The following is a 7500-nucleotide window of genomic DNA, read 5'->3' on the forward strand; positions in this document are numbered from 1 at the left end:
AGTAAGTATACAACCCGGTTCTCTAGGGAACTATAGCGATGGTACTTAAATGATTATAGCTGGATACACTAAGGGGGGGGGGGTCCCGCTGGTTGTAAGACAGTAGGAGGGGGGGGTTAGAAGAGCCGCTGGCGGTATCCCATCTGGCCGACGATTTCTTGGGAGAATTCAAAGTCTTGAACACGGTGCCCACAGAACCTCGGTCCGCAGATGAATACAGCTGGACCCTCTGGTGGACGGTAGCTGCCGGTCCACAACGGAGAGACGTGAGGCGACCTCACTGGTGTAGAGCGCCGTCTCACCTGGACTCCTCTCCGGGGGGTAGTTCCAACACTCAGCAGTGTTGGCCGTTATCCATGGAATAATCAAAGCACCCAAAGCATAATCCAAGCCGTGGAAGGCTCGCCGTCGTCCGGGTAGAGTAATCCAATGTACAGGTCCAGTCGCCCTGGCCCGGAGCTCCTCGGATGCAAGCACCACTAGTGGTCTGCCCAGCCTGGTTAAGACTCCAGATAACGTCAGGAACGATGGGGGTACTGATAACTTTATAACTCTAACCGAACGATGCACCATACATAATAGACTATTATTAGCTTAATAGAAATACGTCCAACTCGACGGTATAGTGCCAAACTATGACAATTCAACTATTAATCCACACGATATCTCAATGCCTATTCTGAGGCCAAGTAGGCCTTACTGCACCACACGTGCGTCGTGGGTGAGGCTTCGCGTCTGTTACTCGGTTGGAGGGTAAAGAACTAATGGACTAAAAGCAAGTTCTACTTTACTTGCGCCATATATATATGCGCTGTGAACAAATAGTACCATTCGTATTTCGCCAGACGTATTCCTACGCGGAACCGGGCTTGCCACGACATGTTGGGCGGCACGATTGAACTTGAACCTAGGGGTATGGCTGCTGGCGCCAGCTTCTCGTCCAATGGTAGAATGAAACTATTATGTGCTGTTTAGTAGACTAAAGGGATATTCAGTGCATATTGTACAAGGAATATACAGGGGATATCAAACGATATACAAATACTATTTAAATATATATAAATAAATATATATATTCGGTTTAATCTGATCCTTCACAACAGCCGCCCCCTAATTAGTCCCACCTAATTAGCTAAGCAGAGACAGATTAACCGCACTGTCTACCACTCAAGGTCCGCTGTAAGGGTCAGTCAACTCACAAAGTCATGGGGTCATGGTCATCATCGATAGTGTCTGGGAGTCGGGGCAGTTCTATTAGCCTCGCCACGGGTCGTGTGTAAGTTCGCCCTTGGACGAGTACTTCAGCTGCTCGGACCTTGCCATCGGCACCGGTGATCACTTTGCTTACGCGGCCAGCCGGCCACATAGCTCTGGGTAGTGACTGGTCGATAATCATGACGACTGTTCCTTCTGTCAAATTGTCTCTCTCTTTTACCCACTTCTGGCGGGTCTGTAGAGACGGTAGGTAGTGGAGTAGGAAGCTGCTCCAAAACTTGTCAGCTAGTACTTGACTGTACCTCCACATTCTTCGGCCGTTCGCTTCTTCAGGCCTGTACATTGTCTGGGGTAGCGCGGGGTCCAGCCGCCCCATTAAGAGTGTGTTGGGGGTGACTGGGTCGACATCTGCTACATCACTGGAGACGTAACCGAGGGGCTTTGAGTTCAATACTCCCTCGATCTCCGTGAGGACTGTCATTAGGACTTCTTCCGCCACAGTCTGGGCCCCAAGCACGGCGTACAGGGCTGTCTTTATAGAATGTACTTCTCGTTCCCAGGTTCCACCGAAGTGGGGTGCGTTCGGGGGATTAAACTGGAAGTCAATCTGGGATGGAGCGAGGTGGGTCTTAAGTTCTGGGCCCATAGCTTGGAAGCTCTCTCTCAGCTCTCTTTCTCCGCCTTTGAAGTTTGTCCCGTGATCAGACAACAATGTAGACGGTTTTCCTTTCCGTGATGTGAATCTTCGGAAGGCCATAAGGAATGAGTCTGTGCTCATGGTCGGAAGGAGCTCGATATGTATCGCTCTGGTGGTCATGCATTTGAATACAATACCCCACCGCTTCTCGGTTCCTCTTCCTCTCTTTATATACAACGGGCCAAAACAGTCCATGCCTGTGGAGTGGAATGGCTTGTCGCCGAGTCGGAGGCGACAGGGGGGTAAGTCAGCCATCCGTGGTATGCTGGGCTGCGCGCGCCACTTTCGGCAGTCTAGACAGGTTCGCTGGAAGCGTCGCACCGCTTCTCTTCCTTGAAGTATCCAATAGCGACGTCTGATCTCCGCGAAGACTCTCTCTGCTCCTGCGTGGTGTACATCCTCGTCGTATCTCTTTATGATCAGCTCTGTGACCTTGTGTCGGCTGTTCAAGACGATCGGGTACTTAATGTCATCCGGTAAATCGGGGGCTCTCCGCAGGCGACCACCCACTCTGATGAGATTATGGGCGTCACTCTCGGGTGCCAGGTGGAGCAGTCTGCTGTCTGATGGGACGGGCTTTCCTCCCTGTAGACAGTCTAGCTCATCGGGGAACGAGTCTCTCTGGGCTCGTTGTAGTAGAAGAAGTTCTGCTTCTTTGTAGTCAGCTGCTGACATGTCAGTGGTGGACTGAATCTCTGGGTGGTGCCACAGGAATGTCTTTTGCTGCGCACTCTCTAGGGTAATGCAGTCATCTATGTTGGGGTCTGTGGAGGCGACTGTGCTTAGTCCACAGAACATAGGTTTCTTGTTCTCAGCCTCCTCGTTACTTGCTTCCCGTGGGGTGGGCGTAGGCCACTCTTCTTCCGGGAGCTTGAGGAATTCTGGTCCGTCACTGTAGATGTTGCGACGGGTGAGGTCATCCAGAGACATTCCCCGGGTGATGACGTCAGCTGGGTTGTGTTTGGTGTCCACATACCACCAGCTCGCTGCTTCTGTTAACTCTTGAATCTCGGTGACTCTGACTCCCACGAAGACTTTGTATCTGCATGAATCAGACTTGATCCATGTGAGTACTGTCGTGGAATCTGACCACAAGATTGTTCTGTGCACCGGAATGGTGAGTTCACGTTGGATTAACGTGGCTAGATGCGCTCCTGCTAGGGCTGCGCAGAGCTCTAGACGGGGGATAGATTGTTGCTTTCGTGGGGCTATTCTTGAGCGAGCCAGGATGAAAGCAGTGTGTATCTTTCCTCCCTTCTCTTGGGCACGCAAGTAGGCCACCGATCCATAGGCTACTTCGGAGGCGTCGCTGAAGACGTGTAGATCAATCTTGCATGTCTCTGGCCTCACTGTGGATGGGAAGTAGCTGCGGCGTATATTGACGCCTGGGAGTGAGCGGAGTTCCGTCTCCCACTCTCTCCATGTTGAGGCAAGGTGTGCGGGTATTGGGTCGTCCCAGCCCTGGTCCTTGTCCCATAGTGCTCGTACAATCATCTTTGCCCTGGTGGTGTAAGGTAGAATACATCCCAACGGGTCATATTGTCTGGCGAGTGTTCTGTACACACTCCGTCTGGTGGTCGGTGTCGCCGTCGACCTTCCCTGCTCTGGAGTCAAGGGTTTGTGTCTATAGTGGAGCGAGTCTGTTTTGAAGCGCCAGACTAGTCCTAGTGTCATTTCTTGGGCTTCTCCTGGGATGGTCGCCATCCAGGTCTCGCTGCTGGCAGCCTTGTCCGCGGGGGAGAGGCTGCACAATACGTGCGGGTCACTGCTGGCCCACTGCCTGAGATCAAAGCCGCCTTTGATCAGGGAGGCGCGTAGCTTGATTAGGAGAGCCTCGGCTTCTTCTTGAGTCGAAACGCTTTGTAAACAGTTGTCCACGTAGAAACTGTTCTTCACACTGTGTCGGACCTCTTCATCTGCTGTTGGGTCCTCTGCGACGTGTTTCTGTAGTGCAAATGTAGCACAGCACGGGCTGCATGTGGTTCCGAAGGGGAGTACTTCCCACTGGTAGATGGCTGGGTTCTCATCTCCGATCCTCTCTCTCCATAGGAACCGCAGCAGGGGCTTGTCCTCCTCCACTAGTCTCACCTGCAGGAACATCCCTTTGATATCCCCGCTGATAGCCACCTTGTCCTGGCGGAAGCGCAGTAGCACGCCTAGTAGGGAGGGGCCGAGTGTGGGGCCGGGCAAGAGCTCTTTATTCAGATTTTGGGATCCGATCTGGTAGCTGCAGTTAAACACAATGCGATCCTTGCCGTTGTGGTGGACCTTGTGATGCGGCACGTACCATGATTCGGTCGTCTGATCGGCCTCTTTAATGTCAATCTTTGTCACGTGTCCCGCTGTGATTAGCTTCTCAATCTCAGCGCGGTACACACGCTCTTGAGCGGGGTCTTTGGCTAGGCGCCGCTCCGTGTTCAATAGATAGCGCTCCGTGGCGTCTTTCTTTGCGTGAAAGGTGGGCATTCCCTCTCGCCTCAGGAGTGGAGTTGCGTATCTCATCACTCCGCCGACTGTGACTCTCTTTGTCCCCTGCTCGAGTAGGTTGATGGCGTAAATGTCTTCTTTAGAACGAATATCTTTCTTTTCGTTCTTAAAGGGCATTGTCTCTAGTGTCCATAGCCTCTCGACATGCTGCAGGAGAGTGGTGTCTTCTTCTGTCGTTCTGGAGTGGAGGCAGCTAGTGGCTGCTGTTCGGTTGAGAGATTTAGCGAGGGGGCCTTGTAGTGTCCACCCTAGGCGGGTCTCGACTGCTGCAGGACAGCCTCGGGGTCCTGTATGGACCCGGTCAATCGGGACTATGAGTTCTGCATGGTCGGAGCCTATCAGCAGGGTCGGGGTAGCGCCGTCTATGAGCGGGATAGGTAATTGACGCAGGTGCACATATTTATCCATCAACTTGGCGATAGGGTAGGTGTACTGCGATAGTCCTATTTCTTGGCTGGTGAAAGCATTTGTAATCTTATACCGTCGCTCTGGCTGCCCGTTTGCTGCGATAGTGAAGGAGACATGCTCGCCCTTTATCGTCTTTAAATCTCTTCTTATTGTCCGAATCGTCATTTGGTTCTCGCTCCCCCGCAGTCCCAGCTGGGCCGCAGCGGACGCGAGCAGAAGGGTTTTCTCTGACCCGTCATCAAGGACGGCGTAAGTGTCCATGACTTTATCTTGGTAGCTCAATGTCACACGGACTACCTTTAAGAGCACTTGGGCGCCGCTGCTGCTGGCGGGGTCAATGTACATGACACTTGCCTTGGTGCCGCTCGATGGTGCAGGTGAAGGCCGTCTTCTGTTACTGTCGTGTAGTATATCTAGATGGGCTCCGTCGCACCGACTGCACCTTTTCTTTAGGCGGCATTCGGCTGCCATGTGGCTGCGCGTACATCGGTAACAGCGCCTGTTGGACTTTATCCATTGACTCACTTCTTCTGCATTCATCTTTGTGAACAGGTCACATTGTGACAGCCAGTGTTCTTTCTCACAGTAGGGGCACGCCATCTTCCACTTCTCTTTTCTCGAGGGGGTGCTGTGGCTCTTACTGCTCGGTACTGACTCTGATTGGTGCATGACAGTCACCGATCTTCTTCCATCATTTATTCTCCTGGGTCCCTCTCTGGAGCTTGGCGTGCTCCGCCCGAACGTATCCAGTCGTAAGCTGCTGACTTCTCTCGCCAGGAAGTCGGCTAGATCAAGGAGGGATGGTTCGGGGCCGTTAGGATCCCGGTAGTCTCTCTGCCGCCTAAAACGCTCTTGTCTTGCGGGTGGCAGCTTCTCCAAAATCCTCTCGATGTTAGAGTTGGCGTATAGCTCATGCATGCCCTTTTCCCGTTGCGCTCCCAGCATCCCTACCAGGGACTGCACTTTGATTGACAGGTCGTCTAATGAGCGATTGTCTGTTGCTGGGGGTAGGCGATCAATATGCCTTATCTCTTGGATTACGTAATCCCATATACGTCCATATCTCTGGTCCAGCGCGGCTAGGGCCGCTGTGTATGGGGTCGTAGAGGTGGCATAGGCTAGCGCTATATTGTGCGCTCGCGGTACTTTCAGGTGCTTCAGTAATATTGCATACTTGTGGCGTTCATCAGCGACATCCACCATCATTGTCTCTAAGCACATCCGGAGCTCCGTGTACTGTGCTCGATTCTCATAGGTGAAATCTGGAAACGACGGCGTGGCAATGTATGACGCCGTGGATGGCTGATACATCGGCGAGCGTTGGGGGAGAGACCTCCTAGGCGAGTCCCCTCTTGCGCCTCTCTGTGGGCTGGTACCGACAGGGTACCATGGCCCGCTGGTCCAGGTGCTATTCCTCGGGGCTGGTTGTGCGTCGTGCTCACCCGTGAATAGAGTCGGGGGTCTGTAGCGCAGCGCCGCGGGGGTATAGCCTGGGCTGTACTGGACCTCCTGGTCCGGTGGAGTACTGTGCTGTCGTCGGGCTTGGTTCTCCTCCTCTCCCTCTTCTTCCTCTATCAGGTCTTCCAGATCCTGTAATCGTTTATTTAGCTTCTCCGCAGTGTATGCCGCTCCTTCCTTGTAGCTGGGTCTCGCTTGGACCGGTCTGGGAAGGGGGTCTGCGGGGGGTATAGGCTTGGTCTGTTGGTCAAGTTCAGGGTCGCTTGCTCGGTTAGGAGACGCTGCCCTTGACTGTTGTCTCGACGAGTTCCTTGAACCCCTGGCGGAGGGAGAGGGTGTTGCCTTGCGGATCAGCTGCTCCATTAGCTGCGCTTGTAACTTGTCGCGCTCGACTTCGCGCTTGGTGAGATCTGCTTCTCTTTGGGCACCGGCAGCGGCGCGCTGGGCGTCGGCCCGGTCTCTTGCCATATTCTCTTCCGTCTGAAGGCGTCTCATCTCCAGGCGTGTGCGCTCTTCTTCGCTCCGTTGCTGTGCTTGGAGTCGATCGCGTTCGCCCTGAAGTCGGTCGCGTTCGGTAGAGGCTGTCAGGCTGACGAGGAACGCCTGTTGTAGCATCCTCTCCGCTTCGCTGGGGGAAGGCGGTTGTGGAGGTGAGCCGCTCCTGGGTGAGCCGCTCCTGGGTGTACTTGTTGGGGAGTCCTGGAGCTCTATTTCCTCGGCGCTCTCCTCCTCTTCTTCCGTGCAGAGTTCTCTCTCTGTAGGGTTGTCTTCCTCCCGGGGCTGGTCGGGGACTACTTCTTCGGTATTGGCGGGGGGTAAAGGCATGTCAGCTCCCTCCTGGTCCCCACCGTGAGCTTGGTCAGTTACATTAGAACCTACTAGGGCCTCTGTGGTCGGGGAAACCTGGTCGTTAAGGTCAGACATAATTTTACTTTCTACTTTTACCGCGTTTACCGTTTGTCGAAGGCTAGGTAGTTGACTGACAGCGTAATCCTCTAAGTACTGAGGTGTCTGTCGTCTGCGCCGCGGGCGTTCTACGTTAGGAGGACCGTTTCGTGGAGTGTTCATCATAGGCCATTTTAATATTAATAACACTATATTAATATTACACTAGTTACCCTCCGGCTCGAAGGACCAATTGTAACTGAGGGGTACAATTCCCTGACTGTATTGATAAGTATGGTATTAAACCACTACCTCTTGTACTTTAACTTCTGGCCATCCAGTACATGATA

The sequence above is a fragment of the Notolepis coatsorum genome (genome assembly GCF_963971535.1).
Source record: "Notolepis coatsorum genome assembly, chromosome: 14".
NCBI classification, from domain to species: domain Eukaryota; kingdom Metazoa; phylum Chordata; class Actinopteri; order Aulopiformes; family Paralepididae; genus Notolepis; species Notolepis coatsorum.